General features: G+C 40.1%; 1 protein-coding gene and 1 long non-coding RNA gene across 6 annotated transcripts in view; one reads left to right on the forward strand and one right to left on the reverse strand.

Moving 5' to 3' along the window:
- Window positions 1–581: 581 nt before the first annotated feature.
- LOC130704947 (uncharacterized) lies at window positions 582–13,735 on the reverse strand. The gene is made up of 3 exons (XR_009005516.1): window positions 13,662–13,735; window positions 8,129–8,323; window positions 582–790 (listed from the first exon to the last, which is right to left on the reverse strand). It is a non-coding gene; the product is annotated as an uncharacterized LOC130704947 (long non-coding RNA).
- A 65-nt stretch (window positions 13,736–13,800) lies between these two features.
- Window positions 13,801–27,045, forward strand: part of LOC130704738 (centrosomal protein of 78 kDa-like) — a 36,898-nt gene continuing 23,653 nt past the window's right edge. For 4 of the 5 annotated variants that reach the window (XM_057527804.1, XM_057527810.1, XM_057527829.1 and 1 more), the window contains exons 1-3: window positions 13,801–14,289; window positions 17,733–17,905; window positions 21,250–21,424. The gene's annotated coding sequence lies outside the window, so the exon portion shown is untranslated. The remainder of the gene's footprint in view (window positions 14,290–17,732; window positions 17,906–21,249; window positions 21,425–27,045) is intronic. The other variant, XM_057527837.1, reaches the window with a different exon arrangement.

The following is a 27,045-nucleotide window of genomic DNA, read 5'->3' on the forward strand; positions in this document are numbered from 1 at the left end:
CATTTGCTGACTGATCCAAACAAAAGTGAGATATGGTTGTATCAACGCATTTTAAAAGTAGTTTAAACTCCCAATAAGTGTCTGTGCTCACACTGCCCAGGAGAGAGCATGCACTCCGTGAGGGACACATGAATGGCTGAGTGAATGTCTGCCTGTGGACTGTTACCTGGTGCGTGGGTGTGTGAATTTCTGCGGAGAGCTCTCAAGTTCTGTAGTTTCTGCTTACTTGACACGGTTGTTGGCAAATGGTGACGTGTTCCATGCATTCAGAAAGTTATTGTGACTACTAATACTCACTTTGTTCTCTCTGTGAATGTCTATGTCTTAATATTTTCTTTTTATAAGGACACCAGTCATATTGGACTAGAGCCCACCCATTTCACCTCATTTTACCTCAATTACCTATTTAAGGGCCTTATCTCCAAATACAGTCATATTACGAGGTATTGGGGGTTAAGACTTCCACATATTAACTTGAGCAGGACACAATTCAGCTGATAATAGAAGGTAAAAGTAATTTAAGCAAGTAAGTAACTACTTTTTTTTTTTAAGTATTTGTTTATTTATTTATTTATGGCTGTGTTGGGTCTTCGTTTCTGTGCGAGGGCTTTCTCTAGTTGTGGCAAGCGGGGGCCACTCTTCATCATGGTGCGCGGGCCTCTCACTGTCACGGCCTCTCTTGTTGTGGAGCACAGGCTCCAGACGCGCAGGCTCAGTAATTGTGGCTCACGGGCCCAGCTGCTCCGCGGCATATGGGATCTTCCCAGACCAGGGCTCGAACCCGTGTCCCCTGCATTGGCAGGCAGATTCTCAACCACTGCACCACCAGGGAAGCCCCAGTAACTACTTTTTAAAGTGAGTTGCTTAAAGATATGAATTTACTCAAGAAGAACAACAAGAACAAATTACATAACACTGTATGTTATACAAAGATATTAAATTAATCATCATAACATCCTGTGAGATGGGCATTAAATTAGACTAAGCAAGATTAAGCAACTTATCCAGAATTGTATAGTTAGTACTTTCCAGAGTTTAAACCAGGTATTTTCCCAGTTCCATTCCACATTATATTTTCACTTCATTATTTGAAATGAATTTTGAGTCTTCATTTTGCTTAGTTTCATAAGTTATATGGGGGCAGAGGGCAGACACCAGAAGCAAGAAGAACTACAATCCTGCAGCCTGTGGAACAAAAACCACATTCAGAGGAATACAGACAAGATGAAAAGGCAGAGGGCTATGTACCAGATGAAGGAACAAGATAAAACCCCAGAAAAACAACTAAATGAAATGGAGATAGGCAACCTTCCAGAAAAAGAATTCAGAATAATGATAGTGAAGATGATCCAGGACCTCAGAAAAACAATGGAGGCAGAGATCGAGAAGATGCAAGAAATGTTTAACAAAGATCTAGAAGAATTAAAGAACAAACAAACAGACGAACAATAAAATAACTGAAATGAAAAATACACTAGAAGGAATCAATAGCAGAATAACTGAGGCAGAAGAACGGATAAGTGACCTGGAAGACAGAATGGTGGAATTCACTGCTGCGGAACAGAATAAAGAAAAAAGAATGAAAAGCAATGAAGACAGCCTAAGAGACCTCTGGGACAACATTAAACACAACAACATTCACATTATAGGGGTCCCAGAAGGAGAAGAGAGAGAGAAAGGACCCAAGAAAATATTTGAAGAGATTATAGTCAAAAATATTCCTAACATGGGAAAGGAAAAAGCCACCCAAGTCCAGGAAGTGCAGAGAGTCCCATACAGGATAAACCCAAGGAGAAACACACCAGGACACATAGTAATCAAATTGGCAAAAATTAAAGACAAAGAAAAATTATTGAAAGCAACAAGGGAAAAATGACAAATAACATACAGGGGGAACTCCCATAAGGTTAACAGCTGATTTCGCAGCAGAAACTCTACAAGCCAGAAGGCAGTGGCATGATATACTTAAAGTGACAAAAGGGAACCAAGATTACTCTACCCAGCAAGGATCACATTCAGATTCGATGGAGAAATCAAAAGCTTTACAGACAAGCAAAAGCTAAGGAATTCAGAACCACCAAATAAGCTTTACAACAAATGCTAAAGGAACTTCTCTAGGCAGGAAACAGAAGAGAAGGAGAAGACCTACAATAAAAAACCAAAAACAATTCAGAAAATGGTAATAGGAACATACATATTGATAATTACCTTAAACGTAAATGGATTAAATGCCCCCACCAAAAGACATGATTAATGGATACATAAACAAGACCCATACATATGCTGTCTACAAGAGACCCACTTCAGACCTAGGGACACATACAGACTGAAAGTGAGGGGATGGAAAAAGATATTCCATGCAAATGGAAGTCAAAAGAAAGCTGGAGTAGCAATATTCATATCAGATAAAATAGACTTTAAAATAAAGAATGTTACAAGACACAAGGAAGGACACTAAGTAATGACCAAGGAATCAATCCAAGAAGAAGATATAACAATTATAAATAAATATGCATCCAACATAGGAGCACCTCAATACATAAGGCAACTGCTAACAGCTCTAAAAGAGGAAATTGACAGTAACGCCATAATAGTGGGGGACTTTAACACCTCACTTACACCAATGGACAGATCATCCAAACAGAAAATTACTAAGGAAACACAAGCTTTAAATGACACAACAGACTAGATAGATTTAATTGATATTTATAGGACATTCCATCCAAAAACAGCAGATTAAACTTTCTTCTCAAGTGCCCATGGAACATTCTCCAGGATAGATCACATCTTGGGTCACAAATCAAGCCTCAGTAAATTTAAGAAAACTGAAATCATATCAAGCATCTTTTCTGACTACAATGCTATTAGATTAGCAATCAATTACAGGGAGAAAAAGGTAAAAAACACAAACACATGGAGGCTACGCAATATGTTACTAAATAAACAAGAGATCACTGAAGAAATCAAAGAGGAAATCAAAAAATACATAGAGACAAATGACAGTGAAAACATGACAATCCAAAATCTATGGGATGCAGCAAAAGCATTTCTAAGACGGAAGTTTATAGCTATACAAGCCTACCTCAAGAAACAAGAAAAATCTCAAATAAACAATCTAACATTACACCTAAAGGAACTAGAGAAAGAAGAACAAACAAAACCCAAAGTTAGCAGAAGGAAAGAAATCATAAAGATCAGAGCAGAAATAAATGAAATAGAAACAAAGAAAACAATAGCAAAGATCAATAAAACTAAAAGCTGGTTCTTTGAGAAGATAAACAAAATTGATAAACCATTAGCCAGACTCATCAAGAAAAAGAGGGAGAGGACTCAAATCAATAAAATCAGAAATGAAAAAGGACAAGTTAAAACAGACATGGCAGAAATACAAAGCATCCTAAGAGACTACTACAAGCAACTCTATGCCAATAAAATGGACAACCTGGAAGAAATGGACTAATTCTTAGAAAGGTATAACCTTCCAAGACTGAACCAGGAAGAAATAGAAAATATGAACAGACCAATCACAAGTAATGGAATTGAAACTGTGATTAAAAATCTTCCAACAAACAAAAGTCCAGGACCAGATGGCTTCACAGGTGAATTCTATCAAACATTTAGAGAAGAGCTAACACCCATCCTTCTCAAACTCTTCCAAAAAATTGCAGAGGAAGGAACACTTCCAAACTCATTCTATGAGGCCACCATCACCCTGATACCAAAACCAGACAAAGATACTACAAAAAAAGAAAATTACAGATCAATATCACTGATGAATATAGATGCAAAAATCCTCAACAATATACTAGCAAACAGAATCCAACAACACATTAAAAGGATCATACACCACGATTAAGTGGGATTTATCCCAGGGATACAAGGATTCTTCAATATACGCAAATCAATCAATGGGATACACCATATTAACAAATTGAAGAATAAAAACCATATGATCATCTCAATAGATGCAGAAAGAGCTTTTGACAAAATTCAACACCCATTTCTGATAAAAACTCTCCAGAAAGTGGGCATAGAGGGAACCTACCTCAACATAATAAAGGCCATATATGACAAACCCACAGCAAACATCATTCTCAATGGTGAAAAACTGAAAGCATTTCCTCTAAGATCAGTAACGAGACAAGGATGCCCACTCTCACCACTGTTATTCAACATAGTTCTGGAAGTCCTAGCCACGGCAATCAGAGAAGAAAAAGAAATAAAAGGAATACAAATTGGAAAAGAAGAAGTAAAACTGTCACTGTTTGCAGATGACATGATACATGTATACATAGAGAATCCTAAAACTGCCACCAGAAAACTGCTAGAGCTAATTAATGAATATGGTAAAGTTGCAGGATACAAAATGAATGCACAGAAATCTCTTGCATTCCTATACACTAATGATGAAAAATCTGAAAGAGAAATTATGGAAACACTCCCATTTACCATTGCAACAAAAAGAATAAAATACCTAGGAATAAACCTACCTAGGGAGACAAAAGACCTGTATGCAGAAAACTATAAGACACTGATGAAAGAAATTAAAGATGATACCAACAGATGGAGAGATACACCATGTTCTTGGATTGGAAGAATCAATATCGTGAAAATGACTATATTACCCAAAGCAATATACAGATTCAATGCAATCCCTATCGAATGACCAATGGCATTTTTTAAGGAGCTAGAACAAATCATCTTAAAATTTGTATGGAGACATAAAAGACCCCGAATAGCCAAAGCAGTCTTGAGGGAAAAAGACGGAGCTGGAGGAATCAGACTCCCTGACTTCAGACTATACTACAAAGCTACAGTAATCAAGACAATATGGTACTGGCACAAAAACAGAAACATAGATCAATGGAACAAGATAGAAAGCCCAGAGATAAACCCACACACCTATGGTCAACTAATCTATGACAAAGGAGGCAAAGATACACAATGGAGAAAAGACAGTCTCTTCAATAAGTGGTGCTGGGAAAACTGGACAGCTACATGTAAAAGAATGAAATTAGAACACTCCCTAACACCATACACAAAAATAAACTCAAAATGGATTAGAGACCTAAATGTGGGACCAGACACTATAAAACTCTTAGAGGAAAACATAGGAAGAACACTCTTTGACATAAATCACAGCAAGATCTTTTGTGATCCACCTCCTAGAGTAATGGAAATAAAAACTAAAATAAACAAATGGGACCTAATGAAACTTCAAAGCTTTTGCACAGCAAAGGAAACCATAAACAAGACGAAAAGACAACCTGCAGAATGGGAGAAAATATTTGCAAACGAATCAACAGACAGAGGATTAATCTCCAAAATATATAAACAGCTCATTCAGCTCAATATTGAAGAAACAAACACTCTAATCCAAAAATGGGCAGAAGACCTAAATAGACATTTCTCCAAAGAAGACATACAGACAGCCACGAAGCACATGAAAAGATGCTCAACATCACTAATTATTAGAGAAATGCAAATCAAAACTACAATGAGGTATCACCTCACACCAGTTAGAATGGGCATCATCAGAAAATCTACAAACAACAAATGCTGGAGAGGGTGTGGAGAAAAGGGAAACCTCTTGCACTGTTGGTGGGAATGTAAATTGATACAGCCACTATGGAGGACAATATGGAGGTTCCTTAAAAAACTAAAAATAGAATTACCATATGACCCAGCAATCCCACTACTGGGCATATACCCAGAGAAAACCGTAATTCAAAAAGACACATGCACCCGAATGTTCATTGCAGCACTATTTACAATAGCCAGGTCATGGAAGCAACCTAAATGCCCATCAACAGACGAATGGATAAAGAAGTTGTGGTACATATATACAATGGAATATTGCTCAGCCATAAAAAGGAACGAAATTGAGTCATTTGTTGAGACGTGGATGGATCTAGAGACTGTCATAGAGAGTGAAGGAAGTCAGAAAGAGAAAAACAAATATCGTATATTAACGCATGTATGTGGAATCTAGAAAAATGGTACAGATGAGCCGGTTTGCAGGGCAGAAGTTGAGACACAGATGTAGAGAACAGACATATGGACACCAAGGGGGGAAAACTGCAGTGGGGTGGGGATGGTGGTGTGCTGAATTGGGCAATTGGGATTGACAAGTATACACTGATGTGTATAAAATTGATGACTAATAAGAACTTGCAGTATAAGAAAACAAACAAACAGAACCACTAATACTAAACTTTCATTGGGTTATTGGTATGGAAATATGTTAATATAAATGTTTCAGACATTACATGAAATTTCTAAAAATCTTATATGTTCTGGTATAATGTTATAAGTCATAATCCTAGTTATTACTTTAAAATGTATATCTCAGAAATAACTAATTTTCTTGTCAACTGCATTATTATGAACTTTCATCAAATCTTTAACCGTGGTCATTTTTAAGTCTTTTGTCATTTACAGACAGTTCTGGGTGTACTCTGATGCTTTTGCAAATATGTTCCTATAAAAGGGTTTCATCTTCAAGAAATTCAAGGAAAAGTCTCTGACAAGTACAGGTTTCTGGTAACTGACTGTACTGCTGAACTGAATGAATAAGCATTTTCAGAACTCTAATGAAAAACTGATGAACTCATAAAAGTGCTAACAAAAGGTCAAGATGAAAAAAAAATTAATTACATGGGACTGAGTGAACTGATGAGGATGAGTATAATTTTTGTGACTTTCTGTTTGAATTTAAAAAAAAAAATCCCACAAGGACTCAGAGGCAAAGAATATACAAATCAATTTTCACTGCAAAGTAAAGGAGCTGTTACAGTGGAGGATTACTGGACTGAATGTCAATATTATGACATAGTATGAGTGTGTTTCATGTTTGGTAATTGCAATCATTGTTGCTTTTGTTGTGGTCATCCATGTACAATGCTTGGTGTCAGTCTATTTATCTCTTGTAAAAATAAAATACAGTGTGTGTGTGTGAAAAAAAAAAAGAGTAAGCAAAACAGTCATGATCTCTTCCTCACGGACCATATGGTAAACACCTATCTAAAACTGGCTGTGAAATGTGATGAAGGCTATAAGCGAGAGGTACCTGGTGTTATGTGAGCTACGGTAGGGGGATGTGATGAGTTGAGTAGGTAAGGGGATACTTTCTTGACAAAGTGACACATGAGAAGAGATGAGAAGGATGAGGAGGCATTAATCAGTGGCAAACTAAACAGAAGGACATTTCATGCAAAGAGGCAGCATGGGCAATGTGCCATTGTAAGTATGCAGGCCTGAAAGGAGGCCACTGTGGGCTGGATGATTGAGAATGAAAGGAAGGAGGTGCAAGACGAGGCTGCAGAGATCATGCTCCATCATGCCCAGGGGATGTCCTGCCCTGCAGACTAGGACACCCAGAGTGCCAGTGCACAACAAGATGAGAAGCTTGCTCTAGAATGCAAGTCAACACACTGTTTCTTTCAGCAAGAAAGTCTTGCCTGTTAAACTAAACAGTATATCTAGTGGACATATGATTTACATTCTGAAGCAAGCTCCTTATCTTACAGAACGGCAACAGTTCTCCACCGGAAGCCAGCCTGTGACTCCACATTTTAGACCACTGTGAGGAGGTTTGTCTTTATCCTAAGAGCAATGGAAAGTCACAGAAGGATTTGAAGAGGAGATGGTGGTGTCTGCGTCATGGAGCATGGATTGGAAGGCAGCCAGAGTTAGCAGAAAGAAGACGAGGAAGTGTGTGTCTGAACCCTTACTTTCCTGGTGAAAGAAGAGGTATCCTCTTCAGGTGAGAGAGCAAGGACACACAACAGAGTCTAGTGGGACATGAAAAGAGTGGAGAAAGAGTAATTGTTAACAGCCATAAGTAAGGGAGTAGAAAAAAGAAATGGGGACCACACGTCAGTTAAAATAAGACAGCCTATGTTGTTGACATAGCTCTGTGACTGGATCTAACAAAACACATTGCTCTGAAAGCGGGTCCAGAGAAGATGAATGTTAGAGATGAGCAGAATGCGTCTGCAGTGAGGTTCCATGGGAAGGTAAAATGGCTTGGCAGTCTGGGTATAATGTTGTCGTGATGGACCAGCAGTCAACTACAGGGAATCAGGGGTAAAATGATACACTGTATTCTAGTCAAACTTACACTCACCAGAGACCAGAAGGAGGAGAGCCCGCATCTTGTACTGCCCAGTAGCCATGTCCCTCCCAGGTCAGGTACCTGCAGGGAAGCCCAGGCATCTTGTCTTGGGCCAGGCATGCACCTGGCTCGTCAGAGGGTCCCAGAGGTGCTGTGGGGAGGCAGCTTTTGCTCACCATGTTCAGGGAAGCTAGAACACACCAGATGCTGAAAGGAGAACCAAAGCCACTATTAAGCCATAATTAAATGTAAGGAGGGAAGAGATGATCAGGCAAGCCTTGACTGCCAGACAGAAAATAGGTAAGCTCGAGGAGAACACATTTTAAGTTAATCTGTTACATGATTAATTAATATGATAAAGCTTCCCTGAGCTTCATCTGTGGGCAGTAGCCACAAGGTGCTAGTAATGACTTATATGCAGAATAGACGAGAAAGTTCCAGGAGTCATTAATCAGCACTTCCTGTGTACCAACACTGTGCTAAGCATAGGGAATATAAGGATGAATGAAACACGGTCCCTGCCTTCAAAGGGCTTATAGTCCATGGAAGGAAAACTATCTAAAAAGATGCTTATCGCTGGAGACAGTAAGTATTATGATACAGGGATGTCAGGGAGCAGAGTAGTGAGGCACTAAACAAGCAGGGGAGGAGAGATGAGGGTTAGGGAAAGAAGGCCTCCCAGGGAAGCTGGCCCCCAACCTGAGGCTGGGAAACAAGCGGATGTCAGCTCACTGTAGAGCAAGTGGAAGAGGAGGGTCTTAAGTAAAGAAGCAGCATCTGTAAAGGCCCAGGCAGGAATGATAGAACATCAGAAACTATAAGCTGGTCCACATGTCTAGAGAAGACATTCAGGAAGGAATGAAGCCAGAAGTAAGACAAAAGAGGTAGTCCAATCGTGAAGGAGCTTATATGCCAAGCTAAGGAACACAGATCTGATGCTGAGGACAATGAGAAATATGCAGCTTTCCAGGAGGCAGTTTGATGTATGGAGAGCGTTATCTTTCTTAGAAGACATCACCCTGGAGGGGGAAGTTAAGCCTGAACAGGAAATAAGATCACCCAGAGAAACTGTGAAATGTCCAAAGGGGTGGATGCTGAGGATGGGAAACTAAAGAACACATACATTGAAACTGTGTAAGCAAGAGACACCCAAGAGTGAGACTGAGAAGAAGGAAGTAGAGAGGCATAAAAAAATCAAGTGGCTTGATGGAAAACGCAGAAGAGGGAGCTTTAATTAGACAGGAGACGACTACACTAAGTCATGCTGGAGACTAAAAAAAATGGACGTAGTGACACAGAAATCATACTGACAAGGATTCCCACTCTCACCACTTACATTCAACATAGTTTTGGAAGTCCCAGCTGCAGCAATCAGAGAAGAAAAAGAAATAAAAGGAATCCAAATTGGAAAGGAAGAAGTAAAACTGTCCCTATTTGCAGATCCCATGATACTACACAAAGAAAATCCCAAAGAGCCACCAGAAAATTACTAGAGCTCAACAATGAATTTAGTAGAGTTGCAGGATACAAAATTAACACTCAGAACTCTGTGGAACTTCTATACACTAACAATGAACTATCAGAAAGAGAAATTAAGGAAACAATCCCACTTACCATTGCATTAAAAAGAATAAAATACCTAGGAAAAAACCTACCTAAGGAGGCAAAAGACCTGAACTCCAAAAACTATAAGACACTCGTAAAATAAATTGAAGGTAACACAAACAGATGGAAAGATATTCCATGTTCTTGGATTGGAAGAATCAATACTGTTAACATGACCATACTACCCAAGGCAATCTACAGATTCAATGCAATCCTTATCAAAATGCCAATGGCACTTTTCACAGGACCAGAACCAAAAAACTTTTGAATTTGTATGGAAGCACCAAAGATGCCGAATAGATAAAGCAATCTTGAGAAAGAAGAACAGAGCTGGAGGAACCATGCTGTCTGACTCCAGACTATACTACAAAGCTACAGTTATGAAAACAGTATGGTCCTGGCACAAAAACAGACATATAGATCAATGGAACAGGATAGAAAGCCAGAAATAAACCCATGCATTAATAGCAATATACGACAAAGAGGGCAAGATTATGCAATGAAGAAAAGACAGTCTCTTCAATAAGTGGTGCTGGGAAAACTGGACAGCTACATGTAAAAGAATGAAATTAGGACATTCTCTAATACCATATACAAAAATAAACTCAAAATGGATTAAAGAGCTAAATGTAAGACTGGATACTATAAAACTCCTAGAAGATAACATAGGCAGAACACTCTTTGACATAAATCACAGCAATATTTTTTGATCCATCTCTTAAAGTAAAGGAAATAAAAGCAAAAATAAACAAATGAGACCTAATGAAACTTAAAAGCTTTTGCAAGCAAAGGAAACAATCAACAAAATGAAAAGACAACCCACTGAATGGGAGAAAATATTTGCAATGGATAGGACCAATAAGGGATTAATAGCCAACACATAGAAACAGCTCATAAAACACAACATCAAAAAAACTAACAACCTGATTAAAACATGGGCAGAAGAACTGAATCAACATTTTTCCAAAGAGGAAATGCAGATGACCAACAGGCACATGAAAAGATGCTCGACACTGCTAATCATCAAGGAAATGCAAATCAAAACTACACTGAGGTATCACCTCACTCCTGTCGGAATGGCTATCATCAAGAAGAGCACAAACAACAAATGTGGGCAAGGATGTAGAGAAAAGGGAACCCTGGTACAGTTGGTAGGAATGTAAATTGGTGCAGCCACTGTGGAAAACAGTATGGAGGGTTCTCAAAAAACTAAAAATAGAACTACCATATGACCCCGCAACTCCATTCCTGGGTATATATCCGAAAAAAAACAAAAACACTAATTTGAAAAGATACATGCACCCCAATGTTCGGAGCAGCAGTATTTACAATTGCCAAGTTATGGAAGCAACCTAAGTGTCATCAAGAGATGAATGGATAAAGAAGATGTGGTACATATAACCAATGGCATACTATGCAGCCATAAAAAAGAATGAAATTTTGCCATTTGCAGCAAAATAGATGGACTTGGAGGGCATTATGCTAAGTGAAATAAGTCAAACAAAAACAAATACTGTAGGATATCACCTATATATGGAATCTAAAAAATACAAAAAACTACTGAATATAATAAAAAAGAAGGAGACACCCAGAAGCAGACATCCAGGTTATGGAAAGGGCCATAACCTTCTCTCTCTGAAGAGAAACCGGGTGGGGATTCATTGCTCTCCACCTCACCCCCTGCCTTGGAGCCTTGGTGCAAACTACTGCACATGCAGCCAGGCCTGCGACATCACCAGGTTTGGTCAAGAACCAGGGAAAACCTGAGCTTCCCTCGTGGGGGGATGAAGGGAGAACCTCCAGACCAGGCCAGCCCAAGACGGCACCCTCTCTACTACTCATGTGCTTCCCCAGAGCTCTGGGGTGATATGAAGTTTTAAACTGCAGTTACTAGCTTATCAAGACATTTGTCAACTTGTTGCTTCATCTATTAAAGGAAATGATAAGAGGAAGAATAAGTTAAGAAATATACGTAAAACTCCAGAGTGTTGGCACATAGTAAGTGTTCATTTAAAAGAGGCACTATGGGGCTTCCCTGGTGGCGCAGTGGTTGAGAATCTGCCTGCCAATGCAGGGGACACGGGTTCGAGCCCTGGTCTGGGCATGGGTTCGAGCCCTGGTCTGGGAAGATCCCACATGCCACGGAGCAACTGGGCCCGTGAGCCACAATTACTGAGCCTGCACGTCTGGAGCCTGTGCTCCGCAACAAGAGAGGCCGCGATGGTGAGAGGCCCATGCACCGCGATGAAGAGTGGTCCCCACTTGCCGCAACTAGAGAGAGCCCTCGCACAGAAACGAAGACTCAACACAGTCATAAATAAATAAATAAATAAATAAAAAGAAGGAGACTCACAGATATAGAGAACAAACTAATGGTTGCCAGTGCGGAGGGGGAGGAGGGGGCAATACAGGGGTGGGGAAGTGAGAGATGTAAACTACTGGGTGTACGATAGGCTCAAGGATGTGTTGTAGAACACAGGGAGTATAGCCAAAATTTTGCAATAACTGTAAATGTAAAGTAACCTTTAAAAATTATATAAAATTTTTTTCAAACAGAAATCACACTGAAAATTGGAAACAATTTAAATGTCTATCAACAGGAAAATACACATATAAATTATTTATTTCCCTACATGGGAATCCTACATAGCGAGGAAAGTACATGAACTACACAGATCTTTACGTGTCAGCATGGATGAACCGAGCAAAGATAACACTAAATAAAGCAAGTAACAAGAGAAAACATAGTAGAATACTATATGCTGTTTAAGAATACTTAAAAATGTAGCCTAAATATAAAGACATCCACGGCAGTGATGGAGACCAAGTTCAGATGAGTGGTTACCCAGGGTCAGCTGGAGAGTGGCTGTGTTTGGGAAAGTGGTTACAGCAGGCTCTTCAACAGGAATGGTAATGGTTCACCTCACACGCTGGCTGGAGGACGGAGGAGTGTCTGCGATGTTATAATGTGAGCACGCTGCATGTAAAACCCATTGCTGACCACATCTAGGGGATCTGATGCGCGATTGCTGGTAGTGGGTGGAGGTATCCAGAAGGTGGTGGTAGAAGAGGAACGTTGTGCACGTAACGCCTAAGGCCTGACCAGAGGACGACCACTGTTCTAGAAACTGGACACAAATCCAACTTCTAAGGCCAATCTTAAAAGACAAACTGAGGCATATTTAAAATTTTAAGACTTTATGTGAGCAAAAATAGATTCAACTCAGGCACCACCAAAGCGGAAGTGGTGAGGAGCACTCCAGCCACAGGAGCTGCAGAGATTTTTACTTTAAAAGGGCAGAAGCAAAGCAAGGAAAAGACTGATTTGCTATAGCTTTAAAGCCTAGTTGGTGGTTTGTGACTGGTTGTCCTTAACGGTGTTCGTCACCCTGAGGCGCTGACAGGCTTAGATTTTGGTTGGCTTATGGAGGGGGCCGCATCACTAGAGCCACCGCGGTCTAACGGCCTCCTTGAAGGGTTAATTTACTAACACCAAGTGCCTGAGTCCTTCCTCTTACTCAGTCACTTCACTTCCTATGCCTCAGTTTCTCTTCTGTAAAGTGGATATTCAGTAGTAAATTCTCTGTGGAGTTGTCAGTACAAAACAAAGTGGTTATTAGTAACCATGATCATGTCCTGAATGCATGGAACACGTCACCATTTGCCAACCACCGTGTCAAGTCAGCAGAAACTACAGAAATTGAGAACTCTTCACAGAAATTCACACACTCGTGCACCAGGTAACGGACCACAGGCAGATGTTCACTCAGCCTTTCATGTGTCCCTCACGGAGTGCACGCTCTCTCCTGGGCGGGGCGAGCACAGACAATTAGCGGGAGTTTAACTACTTTTAAAATGAGTTGATACAACCAGGTCTCACTTTTGTTTGGATGAGTCAGCAAACGCTTTTTGGAAACCCCAAATTCTCCACACCTCTTACCTTTCGCGCTGCCTTAGTCTCTAAGTTCCCGCCCCTGCTCCTCAGGCCAGGTCCCCATGGGAGGCGGGGCTGCGTGCGGACGCACGGCGAGCGCGCAGACGTCCTCTAGCCCCGCCCCCATGGACCCGCCCGGAGGCTTAAACCGCAGCCCTGCGGCGCGCAGGGCTTTGATGCTGGTGCCAACAGCCAGCGATGGGGGCGGCGCGGGAGAGCGGCCTGGAGGGGCCGTCCTAGCTGGGGTCTGTGGCCGTATGGCTGCGACGCCGGTCCTGCGCACGCAGCGGGGCCGCAGTTGCTGGGCGGTGGGTGCCCGAGGGGCCGGGAGGCGAGCAGGGGCCCCCAGGCGAGTGTCGGCATCGTGTCCGCAGCCAGCGTCCCCGAGGCCGCGCTCGGGCCATGATCACACGGTGAAGCTGCGCCGGGACAGCGCGGCCGACTTCTCGCACTGTGAGGACCTGTTTGCGCTGCGGGACTTGGTGCCTCAGCCCGCCGTGCGCGCTTTCCTGTAGAAGGGCCTGCTGGACTTAACGCCAACCGCCTCCGCCGGGTGGACTGGGCGCCGCTCCTGAGCACCCTCTACCCCTGATCTGTATCCAGAGCTTCTTCCAGCCGCAGCTTGGCAAGACAGGTTTGTAGTTCCCGCTTCCAGGGGCTCTCGTGTGGGCGCTGCGAAGCGGTGTTTTGGATGGTGCAAGGTGGAGGGTGGGCACAAGAACCAGTGCCCAGTGCCCAGGTGTGCGTGCACTAGATGGGGCATGCGGCCTAGGACTCCTGCCAGCTCGGTGACCCCGGCCGAATGCCTTAAGGCTTCTAGGTCTCAGTGTTCTCATCTGTAGCATGGGCTTAACAGGACCCACTCTTTGTGGCGGTTACAAGGACTCACTCTGTTAATGCTTGTAGGCTCTACAATGTAGAACACTTAGCGCACTTTGGAGCATCGTTAATTTTTGCACAGCTGTTACCTGGTCTGTTGAATGACTTTGCCTGGTACACACCAAAGTGATTAGGAAATGGATATATCCCCGCTTCATTTCCTTTCCATTAAAACAGGGCTCAGGAAAAAAAAGTATTTTTTCAATAGTCGTATCATGTAGTGGGAAGAGCACCGGTGTAAAGGCAGCTTAGGGTTTGAATTCCAGGGCTTATGCTCTCTGTGGCCTGGGCAGGTTACATTTGAACTGCAATCCCCACACTTGCAAAATGACATTAAAAACCACTCTTTCTGTGGGTTCTTAGAATTAATTAAGCAGGTTATGTGTGTAAAGTATCCTGGCACTTGAATGAGTTGTCAGAACCAAGGGCTGCTGGAGACGATGCTTCTGCCCTAGGTAATCTTCCCTTCTACTGGGCGGCAGGTAGACACAAGCACAGTAGTCAGCGCTCTGGAAGAAGTGAGTTCTGGTGCTACAGAGCACAGAATCTTTTTTTTTTTTAATTTAATTTTTATTTTATATTGGAGGATAGTTGATTTACAATATTGTGTTAGTTAAGTGATTCAGTGATACATATATCCATTCTTTTTCAGATTCTTTTCCCATACAGGTTGTTATAGGATATGGAGTAGAGTTCCTTGTGCTATGCAGTAGGTCCTTGTTGATTACCTATTTTATATATAGTCGTGTGTATATGTTAACCCCAAACTCCTAATTTATTCCTCCCCCCCACCTTTCCCATTTTCAGAGTACAGAATCTTAGAAGGGAAAGTTCAGGGTAGGCTTCTTGGAGGAGTTGCCATCCTTTCTAAGGATGTGTAGAAGCTCCTGGGGTAGCAGAAGGGAGAAGTGTGTGTCAGAGTTTGAGAAATATAAGAAAATATGGCAAAACTAAGGTACAGGACTGGAATTCAGGGTTTGGGAAAGAAATGAGAGTTGATACTGGAAACCTAGTGGGGTCCAACAGAAAGGGGCCTTGTTTATCCTGTCAGAAGTTTGGATGTTTATCCTGAAGGCTGTGGGAAACCCTGAAGAACAGTGAGATGGACTTCTGGTTTAGAGACTCACTCGGACCTCCATTTGGAAGGCAGTTGATTGGGTGCAGGGTGAATTGTAATCTAAGGGTCCCACTTAAGTTATAAAAGGTTGGACTGGATTTTGGAGATCAGAGACAGAATGGGTGTGGCCTGGTGACCAGTTAGAAAAGGGAGGGCAGCAAGCGTGGGTGACAGTTTACAGCTGCATCTTTTTGTGAGATACAGAGCACAGTAGGAAGGGATTGGGGATGGGGAGAGGATCTTACTTCATCTTCAGTGCTTTAGAGCGGCCTGGTAGATGGGTCTGGGCCCAAGGTACAGATCTGGGCTTTTTGGGAGGACAGGTGTTTGAAGACATGGGAGAGACTTAGGTTACCCACAAAACGATACAAAGAATCATAGGTCTGAGAGTTTTTTTAATGGGTATATTTGAGGATGTTTATAAGCTGAGAGAAAGTAGCCAGCAGAGGAAGGTTGTGAAGATCTAGGAGAGGAAATGACTGTTCATTTGTTTTCAAAAAGCTGAATACTTATCGTGTGCCTGGCCCCTCTTCAAGGATCTGGGGTTCACACCATTTGTTATCTCTTCTGCAAGGGCAGTTCAACTCCTCCCCTGGTGAAGAGAAGTCAGATTATTCTTTGCATACCATTCAGGTGTAGGAACTGTTCTATATCTCTGAAGGGACTTTACTTAAACAGAGTAATAACGTAGAAATCAAAAGAAATTATAGCTGGAAGGGACCTTAAAGGCCACTGTACTTAATTTTGCCTAATATTTTACTTTGAATTTAAGAAAAATTTATTGCAGAGCCCATTCTCTTCAGAGTTCCTTCACTGAACTTTCTTTTTTTTTTTTTTTTTTAAATGTGTTTGCCTTTATTCTTTTTTTTTTTACTTTATTTTTTTTGGCTGTGTTGGGTCTTCGTTTCTGTGTGAGGGCTTTCTCCAGTTGTGGCAAGTGGGGGCCACTCTTCATCGCGGTGCGTGGGCCCCTCACTGTCGCGGCCTCCCTTACTGCGGGGCACAGGCTCCAGACGCGCAGGCTCAGCAGTTGTGGCCCACAGGCCCAGCTGCTCCGCGGCATGTGGGATCCTCCCAGACCAGGGCTCGAACCCGTGTGTCCTGCATTGGCAGGCAGATTCTCAACCACTGCGCCACCAGGGAAGCCCACTGAACTTTCTTTATGTCTTGCATCCAGTGGGTCCAGCTTGTAGATTTTGGCCTCCTCCTAAATTTGCTTCTTCATCCATATTACATTTTGCCTGGACTATGGCAGAAGGTGCTGGGTGATTTTGTGGCCCCTGGGCTCAGTTCCTCTAACTTCCTCTGCCTGCTCGGATCGATTAATCTTCTAACATAAAAGGATACACCTAAAATAATGCTGCTAATGGCTTGCCCACACAGAGTTAGTGCATACTAGCCACCCAGCGTGTACTCTGCACAGAGGCGTGTAGCCTGGACTGTGCTTGGCCAAGCCTCATGGGGCTCTTTGACCCTGAGGAAGGGGAGCTTTTTGTGATCACTTCCTTTATGTAATCGGTCCTTCAGCAGTGGGGCACCTTTTTCTAATCAGCGGAGGCACCCTTACTCAGCCAGTGGTAGCCCCAGGGCTCATCACCTGTGGGATGCAAGCCATGCTCTCTCCCAGGCTTGCTTCAGCCAACATCTCTATTTTCATTTCTACCTCTTCTGACACTTGGACCCCTGGCCTTTAGTCATTGCCACCTGCAGTATTTACTGTGCCCAGCAGGTGTCAGCCTTGAGTTTCTTTGCACAGGTGCTCCCTCTGCAGTTAAGGCACCTCCTACTCCAACTCTGCATACCCTCATATTTCTAGGTTCAACTTCAGGGTTATCATGAAGCCATCACTTCGATATAACATTTTGCCTCCAAATGAACCTCTGGGCATAAAGGTTATGTTTCTTTATCTCATGTGATTGAAATTTCGAGTTTACACATGTCCCTCCTTAAAGAAGGCTTTAAGGGCAGGAGTCGTTTCTAATCCTTACCACAGAGCAGATACTTTTTTTTTTTTAAGACACTTTTTAATGATGATAAAATGTATGGTTTAAATCACTCATTTTACAATAATTTTGCTTTAGGTTCTGACAGAAATAAAGTTTACAGAAGTCGTGTTCCTGAGATAAGAAATAAAGATGTGACCTTCCATTTGTGTAAAGCTCTTAATTGCTGTGTAAGTGTGTCGGGTGCGCTAAGGAACCTGGAGCTAAATGGGCTAGTTCTGAGAGAGAGAGACTTAACTATGTTAACAAAGGTAAGCCCTCATCGTGTCCTGCCAACATTTGATAGTTGCTTTTGGGGCAAACTAAAGCAATGGAATTTTAAACTTGTTCTCCCCATTAAAGGGATTGAATAAATTGGCCACTTTTGTGCACCTGTGTCTTGCAAATTGTCCAACTGGAGATGGAGGTTTAGAAAGTGAGTTTCAGTCTTGTTTAAGTCTCTTCCCATCAGACTGGTCTCGTGATTTCCTTCACCCTACGTTGCATCCTGTCTACCTTTTCTTGGTGTTGTTCATGTCTGGATTGTCTCCTGTACCTGCTCAAACCTTGGTCCATTCTCATTTGTACCATGGAAGTTTGTCATGCTGGATAGTGTCAGAACTAATTTTACTTAAGTTTGTGTTAAGCCACAAACCACACATTTTGCCTATTTTCTTGGTTTTGTGTTTGTTTATATTTTTATGGTTTCTCTTCAAGAAATATTATGGGAAGGGAAATAGCAAGATGTAAAGAGCAAAAAAGTCATCATTCTCTTTAAATTTTTAGAACATCTATCTGTAGTCATAATTATAATGCATTGTGGTATGTGTTAAAAAAGGAAATATATGTAACGTCCCGTAGGAGCAGCAAACTCAGTGGTGTTGGTGAGGGTGTGTCATGGAAGTAATCACAAAGCAGGTGACTGTTGATTAGGGTCCTGAAACATTAGTGTGCGTTCTCTGTGTCCAGTAGTGGTCTGCAGGAGTCAGGAAGCCTGCCTTTCAATTTGAGGGAACAGAAGGTTTGAGGTACTCTCTCTCATATTGCTCTAGTATACTGCATAGCACCTCATAACATACTGGGTTTATAGTTGACATTTAAATCGCTGATTGATCATCAAGGTTGGGATGTATCATTGGAAATGAAAATAGGAAGAGTCTTATGCTTTTTAGGTTTTTCTTTTTTTTCCTGTGTCTCAAAAGGTACGTAGTACTTTACTGAGCAGTTGGGAATAAAGTTTCCAGTATTCAGTGTATTCAGTTTTAGTATCTAAAAAGAATTAAACTGTTGCTGTAAAGTGGAATAACGCTTTGTTACTGACAAGTTTTAGAATGCATCTGTTCATCAATTACCTGTTTGGGAAGATTGTAGTTAATGATTTTAAGAATGTGGCTATAAACCTCCAATTGACTCAAGAAAAGCAAATAAGTTAAGACTGACAAATGTATAGGCTCTTCATCTTATTGTGTGTGTGGTTTTTTTTTCCTTTCAGTTATTTGTCAAGGTATAAGGAACTCTATCAATCTTAAGACAGTAGACTTCATGGGCTGTAATTTGAAATGGCAGGGAGCAGATCACATGTTCAAGATCTTAAAGGTGATTTTATGTTTAAACTTCCATGAAAACATGTGATTGAAGCACATTAACATATTGATACATATGGCAGTGAATTTTTGTCTTTTAATACATGTGAGTGCAGCTTTCGTTTTGTTGAAAGAATATGACCAGTTTTAAGTTTGAGATTCTACCATTTAGTAAAGATAGTCCACTTAATTTTAGAAATAAGAGATTTAATATATAATACATAATAATACTTTTATGTATTTTTAGTTACTGAAAACTTTGATTGTGATACTGTGAAGAAAGTATGCCATTATAGTCTTCAAGACTTAAATGAATCAAGTGTTTATTAGCTGCTGTAATTTATAAAGTCATAAAAATCACTACATCAGCAATTTGTAAATACAGTTTTTAAAATAATGCCTTAACAACTTTACAGTGGTTATAATGACTGTATTTAGGCCTAAAGTTATTTAATAATTTGACATGAAGCCTTTTTAATAGTTTGATGGTGCAGATCAGGGATAGGTAAACTATGGCTGGTGGGCCAGATCCAGCCCGTCGCCTGGTTTTGTAAAGAAAGTGTTTTTGGAACATAGTCGCACCCATTGTTTACATGGTAGTTGTGGCTACTTCCACCCTACACCAGTGGGGCAGAGTAGTTACACCAGAAACTGTAAAGCCCAGAAAGCTGGAAATGTTTAGATTTAGATTTGAAAAATTGAAAAATTCTTTGAGCCTATACAGGGCAAGTCCATTAACCCCTGGGGTAGAAAACAGTCAAGAACTTGGGTGCCAAAGCCAAATGGCCTAGGTTCAAATTCCCTTTCTCCCTTTTCATAGCATTTGACCATGGGCAAATCACTTAACGTCTATGCCTCATCATGAGGTTTAAATGAACTCATTTGTATAAATAGTGCCTGGCACATAGTAAGCACTGTGTAAGTGATTGGTGTTATTTCTGCTTGGAGCTTTTATAAGTTATTGTTAATAGAAAAATGACACTAATGATTTTCCTTTTAGAGTATCAAAGGCACTTTGAGTCTTTTATTTTTTCAAGAATGTAATAAGACTTTTTCCATTTAAAGTCAGTGTTCCCTGTTACCCAAATTTATTTTATGAATATAAAGAATTGAATGTCTTTAAGACAAGACTTGTGGTTAAATGTCAAACCATTATTTTCCCAAGGCACATCAAACTGGCTGTGCATAGTCCAGGCCTCTAAAGTTTGTGTGCATACCCTAGGTAGCATGTGAGATCCATTTTGTAAATATAGTTTTTAAAATAATGCCTGGGACTTCCCTGGCGGTCCAGCAGTTAAGGCTCTGCACTCCCAATGAAGGGGGCCTGGGTTCGATCCCTGCTCAAGGAACTAGATCCCACGTGCCTGCCGTAACTAAGAGCCCACATGCCACAACTAAAAGATCCGGCTGCAACTAAATATGCTGCAACTAAAGACCCGGCACAGCCAAACAGACAAACAAATAAATAAATATTTTTTAAAAATAAATAAAATAATGCCTTAGGAGTTAGGAAAAGAAAATATTAGAACCTATTTAGCTTTGTATCATTTAAAAAATATCTGTGTAGTTTATAATGTACATACATTATATGTATAGAACTTCATGTATATAATTTGCTAAAAAATAAGATGCATATTAAAAAGTTTTCTTAGGGGTTACCCAGTCAGGTGTTTGGAGACCATTGGAGGACAGAATGATGAAATTTAGAGCCTCAGCAATGATAGAATTTAGAACCAGTTCCCTGACTTAGAAGATAAGGAAAATAATTCATAGACTGTAATTGAGTTGTCCAACTTTACATAACTGTTCAAAAGCAGGTCATCCAGTGGCTGGAATCTAATCACTGACCGACTAGAATCTGGGTCACTGGACTCATAAACCAGAACTGACTGTTTAATTTCTCAGGTTGATTCTCCTGGCATATATGCTTGATATGTGTGTGTGTAAATCTCTGACATAGTAAGCCATACTCAGTAGGCACACCCTGTTTCCTTCTTCAAGCATCTTAATTTCATCCCATTAAATCTTTGAAGTATCAGACTACCAGAAGGCATGAAGAAACCTGGGCTGAGAGTCTTCGTTCCAGGAGACCTGATCTTGACTGTATGGCTGGCTTGAGGCGCATCCCTCTGAGCTGCAGCACGCTCATTGGTGACCTGGGTGCAAGTGCTTTGGCAGAATCTCTTAGTGAGGATTTATGGATTAGAGGTAAATTCTAAAATTGAAAATATTGAATTTTTAATATGATATATGCTTAGCTTTTGGCATGATACTATTGTGATAGGATTTCTTTTAAAGCCTCATTTTACTGTTGGCTTTTATTTTGCTTTTAAACTTTCTCTAAGAGTTGCGTATATTCTTTACAGAAAATACAGAATAACAAGAGAGCAATTACAATAGCAATAATCTTAATACCCAGACATAATCACTGTTCATTTTGGTGCATACACTTTCAGTCTTTTATTTTTCTATAAATATATTTGTACACTTAGGGATTACAAAAATAGAATTGTAGTATACTTGCTATTTCATATTCCTGCTTTTTCACTTAATGATGTGTCATGTAGTATTCCATTGTATTGATGTCCCATAGTTTAATCAATTCTTTGCCATTAGATTTACAGTTTGCTTTTTCCTGTCAGAAACAATGTGAATATGTTGTATATATATCTTTGTGTACATTGGGATTACTTCTGTAGAATAAGGTCCTAGAAGTGGAATGACTAAATGTGACATATTTTTAAGACTTTTTTTTTAATACTGCAGGTTCTTATTAGTCATCAATTTTATACACGTCAGTGTATACATGTCAATCCCAATCACCCAATTCAGCACACCACCATCCCCACCCCACCGTGGTTTTCCCCCCTTGGTGTCCATACGTTTGTTCTCTACATCTGTGTCTCAACTTCTATCCTGCAAACCGGTTCATCTGTACCATTTTTCTAGGTTCCACATACATGCAGTAATATACGATATTTGTTTTTCTCTTTCTGACTTCCTTCACTCTGTATGACAGTCTGTAGATCCATCCACGTGTCAACAAGTGACTCAATTTCGTTCCTTTTTATGGCTGAGTAATACTCCATTGAATATATGTACCACATCTTCTTTATCCATTCATCTCTCGATGGGCATTTAGGTTGCTTCCATGCCCTGGCTATTGTAAATAGCGCTGCAGTGAACATTGGGGTGCATGTGTCTTTTTGAATTATGGTTTTCTCTGGGTATATGCCCAGTAGTGGGATTGCTGGATCATATGGTAATTCTATATTTAGTTTTTTAAGGAACCTCCATACTGTTCTCCATAGTGGCTTTATCAGTTTACATTCCCACCAACAGTGTAAGAGTGTTCCCTTTCCTCCACACCCTCTCCAGCATTTGTTTTTTGTAGATTTTCTGATGATGCCCATTCTAACTGGTGTGAGGTGATACCTCATTGTAGTTTTGATTTGCTTTCTCTAATAATTAGTGATGTTGAGCCGCTTTTCATGTGCTTCTTGGCCATCTGTATGTCTTCTTTGGAGAAATGTCTATTTAGGTCTTCTGCCCATTTTTGGATTGGGTTGTTTGTTTCTTTAATATTGAGCTGCATGAGCTGTTTATCTATTTTGGAGATTAATCCTTTGTCCGTTGATTCGTTTGCAAATATTTTCTCCCATTCTGAGGATTGTCTTTTCATCTTGTTTATGGTTTCCTTTGCTGTGCAAAAGCTTTGAAGTTTCATTAGGTCCCATTTGTTTATTTTTGTTTTTATTTCCATTACTCTAGGAGGTGGATCACAAAAGATCTTGCTGTGATTTATGTCAAAGAGTGTTCTTCCTATGTTTTCCTCTAAGAGTTTTATAGTGTCTGGTCCCACATTTAGGTCTCTAATCCATTTTGAGTTTATTTTTGTGTATGGTGTTAGGGAGTGTTCTAATTTCATTCTTTTACATGTAGCTGTCCAGTTTTCCCAGCACCACTTATTGAAGAGACTGTCTTTTCTCCATTGTCTATCTTTGCCTCCTTTGTCATAGATTAGTTGACCATAGGTGTGTGGGTTTATCTCTGGGCTTTCTATCTTGTTCCATTGATCTATGTTTCTGTTTTTGTGCCAGTACCATATTGTCTTGATTACTGTAGCTTTGTAGTATAGTCTGAAGTCAGGGAGTCTGATTCCTCCAGCTCTGTTTTTTTCCCTCAAGACTGCTTTGGCTCTTCGGGGTCTCTTGTGTCTCCATACAAATCTTAAGATGATTTGTTTTAGTTCCGTAAAAAATGCCATTGGTCATTTGATAGGGATTGCATTGAATCTGTAGATTGCTTTGGGTACTATAGTCATTTTCACAATATTGATTCTTCCAATCCAAGAACATGGTGTATCTCTCCATCTGTTGGTATCATCTTTAATTTGTTTCATCAGTGTCTTATAGTTTTCTGCATACAGGTATTTTGTCTCCTTAGGTAGCTTTATTCCTAGGTATTTTATTCTTTTGGTTGCAGTGGTAAATGGGAGTGTTTCCATAATTGTTCTTTCAGTTTTTTCATCATTAGTGTATAGGAATGCAAGAGATTTCTGTGCATTAATTTTGTATCCTGCAACTTTACCAAATTCATTGATTAGCTCTAGAAGTTTTCTGGTGGCATCTTTAGGATTCTCTATGTATAGTATCATGTCATCTGCAAACAGTGACAGTTTTACTTCTTCTTTTCCAATATTTATTTCTTTTTCTTCTCTGATTGCCGTGGCTAGGACTTCCAGAACTATGTTTAATAATAGTGGTGAGAATGAACATCCTTGTCTCGTTCCTGATCTTAGAGGAAATGCTTTCAGTTTTTCACCATTGAGAATGATGTTTGCTGTGGGTTTGTTGTATATGGCCTTTATTATGTTGAGGTAGGTTCCCTCTATACCCACTTTCTGGAGAGTTTTTATCATAAATGGGTGTTGAATTTTCTCAAAAAGCTTTTTCTGCATCTATTGAGATGATCATATGGTTTTTATTCTTCAGTTTGTTAATATGGTGTATCCCATTGATTGATTTGCGTATATTGAAGAATCCTTGCATCCCTGGGATAAATCCCACTTGATCATGGTGTATGATCCTTTTAATGTGTTATTGGATTCTGTTTGCTAGTATTTTGTTGAGGATTTTTGCATCTATATTCATCAGTGATATTGGTCTGTAATTTTCTTTTTTTGTAGTATCTTTGTCTGGTTTTGGTATCAGGGTGATGGTGGCCTCATAGAATGAGTTTGGGAGTGTTCCTTCCTCTGCAATTTTTTGGAAGAGTTTGAGAAGGATGGGTGTCAGCTCTTCTCTAAATGTTTGATAGACTTCACCTGTGAAGCCATCTGGTCCTGGACTTTTGTTTGTTGGAAGATTTTTAATCACAGTTTCAATTCCATTACTTGTGATTTGTCTGTTCATATTTTCTGTTTCTTCCTGGTTCAGTCTTGGAAGGTTATACCTTTCTAAGAATTAGTCCATTTCTTCCAGGTTGTCCATTTTATTGGCATAGAGTTGCTTCTAGTAGTCTCTTAGGATGCTTTGTATTTCTGCGGTGTCTGTTGTAACTTCTCCTTTTTCATTTCTGATTTTATTGGTTTGAGTCCTCTCCCTCTTTTTCTTGATGAGTCTGGCTAATGGTTTATCAATTTTGTTTATCTTCTCAAAGAACCAGCTTTTAGTTTTATTGATCTTTGCTATTGTTTTCTTTGTTTCTATTTCATTTATTTCTGCTCTGATCTTTATGATTTCTTTCCTCCTGCTAACTTTGTGTTTTGTTTGTTCTTCTTTCTCTTGTTCCTTTAAGTGTAATGTTAGATTGTTTATTTGAGATTTTTCTTGTTTCTTGAGGTAGGCTTGTATAGCTATAAACTTCCCTCTTAGAACTGCTTTTGCTGCATCCCATAGGTTTTGGATCATTGTGTTTTCATTTTCATTTGTCTCTAGGTATTTTTTGATTTCCTCTTTGATTTCTTCAGTGATCTCTTGGTTATTTAGTAGCGTATTGTTTAGCCTCAATGTGTTTGTGTTTTTTATGTTTTTTTCCCTGTAATTGATTTCTAATCTCATAGCATTGTGGTCAGAAAAGATGCTTGATATGATTTCAATTCTCTTAACTTTACTGAGGCTTATTTGTGACCCAAGATGTGATCTATCCTGGCGAGTGTTCCATGCGCACTTGAGAAGAAAGTGTAATATGCAGTTTTTCGATAGAATCTCCTATAAATATCAGTTAAATCTATCTGGTCTATTGTGTCCTTTAGAGCTTCCGTTTCCCTGTTTATTTTCATTTTGGATGATCTGTCCATTGGTGTAAGTGAGGTGTTAAAGTCCCCCACTATTATTGTGTTACTGTCGATTTCCTCTTTTATAGCTGTTAGCAGTTGCCTTATGTATTTAGGTGCTCCTATGTTGGGTGCATATATATTTATAATTGTTATATCTTCTTCTTGGATTGATCCCTTGATCATTATGTAGTGTCCTTCCTTGTCTCTTGTAACATTCTTTATTTTAAAGTCTATTTTATGTGATATGGGTATAGCTACTCCAGCTTTCTTTTGATTTCCATTTGCATGGACTATCTTTTTCCATCCCCTCACTTTCAGTCTGTATGTGTCCCTGGGTCTGAAGTGGGTCTCCTGTAGACAGCATATTTGTGTGTCTTGTTTTTGTATCCATTCAGCAAGCCTGTGTCTTTTGGTTGGAGCATTTAATCCATTCACATTTAAGGTAATCATCGATATGTATGTTCCTATGACCATTTTCTTAATTGTTTTGGGTTTGTTTTTTTAGATCCTTTTCTTCTCTTGTGTTTCCCACTTAGAGAAGTTCCTTTAGCATTTGTTGTAGAGCTGGTTTGGTGGTGCTGAATTCTCTTAGCTTTTGCTTTTCTGTAAAGCTTTTGATTTCTCCATTGAATCTGAATGAGATCCTTGCCGGGTAGAGTAATCTTGGTTGTAGGTTCCTCCCTTTCATCACTTTAAGTATATCATGCCACTCCCTTCTGGCTTGTAGAGTTTCTGCTGAGAAATCAGCTGTTAACCTTAAGGGAGTTCCCTTGTATGTTTTTTCTCGTTTTTCCCTCACCGCTTTCAGTAATTTTTCTTTGTCTTTAATTTTTGCCAATCTGATTACTATGTGTCTCAGCGTGTTTCTCCTTGGGTTTATCCTGAATGGGACTCGCTGCGCTTCCTGCACGTGGGTGGCTATTTCCTTTCCCATGTTAGGGAAGTTTTCAACTATAATCTCTTCAAATATTTTCTCTGGTCCTTTCTCTCTCTCTTCTCCTTCTAGGACCCCTAATGCGAATGTTGTTGCATTTAATGTTGTCCCAGTGGTCTGTTACGCTGTCTTCATTTCTTTTCATTCTTTTTCCTTTATTCTGTTCTGCAGCAGTGAATGCCACCATTCTGTCTTCCAGGTCAGTTATCCGTTCTTCTGCCTCAGTTATTCTGCTCTTGATTCCTTCTAGTGTTGTTTTCATTTCAGTTATTGCATTTTTCATCTCTGTTTGTTTGTTCTTTAATTCTTCTAGTTCTTTGTTAAACATTTCTTGCATCTTCTCGGTCTTTGCCTCCATTCTTTTTCCAAGGTCCTGGATCATCTTCACTATCATTATTCTGAATTCTTTTTCTGGAAGGTTGCCTATCTCCACTTCACTGAGTTGTTTTTCTGGGGTTTTAGCTTGTTCCTTCATCTGGTACCTAACCCTCTGCCTTTTCATCTTGTCTATCTTTCTGTGAATGTGGTTTTTGTTCCACAGGCTGCAGGATTGTAGTTCTTCTTGCTTCTGCCTTTTTAAGACTTTTGATACACATTGCCAAATTACCATCCAGA

The sequence above is a fragment of the Balaenoptera acutorostrata genome, chromosome 1 (assembly GCF_949987535.1).
Source record: "Balaenoptera acutorostrata chromosome 1, mBalAcu1.1, whole genome shotgun sequence".
Lineage (NCBI taxonomy): Eukaryota > Metazoa > Chordata > Mammalia > Artiodactyla > Balaenopteridae > Balaenoptera > Balaenoptera acutorostrata.